This window comes from Triturus cristatus, chromosome 12 (assembly GCF_964204655.1).
Source record: "Triturus cristatus chromosome 12, aTriCri1.1, whole genome shotgun sequence".
In the NCBI taxonomy this organism is placed as follows: Eukaryota; Metazoa; Chordata; class Amphibia; order Caudata; family Salamandridae; genus Triturus; species Triturus cristatus.
The window spans coordinates 779,455,887-779,457,218 of NC_140595.1; positions in this window are offsets into that span (position 1 = coordinate 779,455,887).

The following is a 1,332-nucleotide window of genomic DNA, read 5'->3' on the forward strand; positions in this document are numbered from 1 at the left end:
TGTTCGCTACCCCCAGCCTCTGCTGCTATCAGCAACTGGCTCCAACCGGTTCTGACCCCCATTTTGCATTTTGGGCACGAGAACCTATCCAGGAAAGGAGGTGTGCCCACCTTTGCCAACCCCTTCCTTCAGGTAGGGGAGGCGAAGTGAAGGCCACCTCTCAGTCCCCACCATCTTGAAGATGATGGGAACCCTCCAATCAGGAAGAGGCCTATGCCCCCTCCCACTGGAGGGTGGCATACTAGGGGTGTAGACACCCCAGGGAAGGGACCCATTGATCCCAACCTGCACACCCCTGTAAAGCCCCTAAATCCAGTATTAAGGGGCACCCCCAAACCATGTCTCTTCAGATTCAACGTGACAAGAAGGACTGAAGAACTGTGCTGCAGAAGAGTAGGACGACGACAATTGCTTTGGCCCCAGCCCTACCGGCCTGTCTCCAGCTCTGAACCCCTGCAAGCTGAAAAACGGCGTGTCCTGCAGCCTCCAAGAACCTCTGGGACCTGCCCTGCCTTCCTTAAGAACTCTGAGCTCCCGTAGACAACGGATTTGTCCAATACCAACTCAAACCAGGACTCCAGATGAAGCCGGATCCGCGAGTCCTCACCACTCTGCACCCGATGCACATGACCCAAGTTTGAGTGGCCCCAACAACCCAGCGAGGTCCCCCGGTGATCCGGACCTATGGTCCAGCACTGGACAACCTTTTCCTCAACACCTACAGCCTCATCTTGAAGGGTCCCCCTGACCGGAACCCGTGAGAAGAATACGACGTGAAAGGTCACTCTTGCACCCGCAGCTCCTGAGGTTCCCAACCAATGGTGTCCTGGTGTCCAGCAATTCTTCAACTACATCCTCAAGTCGTTGGTTCCCTTCATCCAGTCTTCTGGCTCCAGCCTGCAGTCCTTTTCGTGACCGACATCCTCCATAGAAAAGCATTGGGCTTCCGACACCTCCTGAGCTCCGAGCACCCTGCACCCAGCTGCCCCAGCGCTGCTGGCGGTGTGGACTTGGTGCTAACCTGGGAACTTCTTTGCCCTGACCTTAACCCTTAGATTCATTTGGAGCAGGCTCTATTTAGATGCTCTTAAGGAAGGGTAGGTTTAGATGCTCTTTGGTTAGATATATTTAGTTGCTCTTAATGTAAGGCTGATTTAGATTCGCCTAACGTAGGTCTAACTTAGATGCTTTTAGGGTGAGGTACGCTATCATGCTTTCGATGAGCTGTTGAGTTAAATGCCCTCAGTGTGGGTGGATGATTTAGATGCACCTGGATGTGATTTTTTAAAGGAAAGGATCTTTTAAAGTAGAGGATGAGATTACATCAAAATA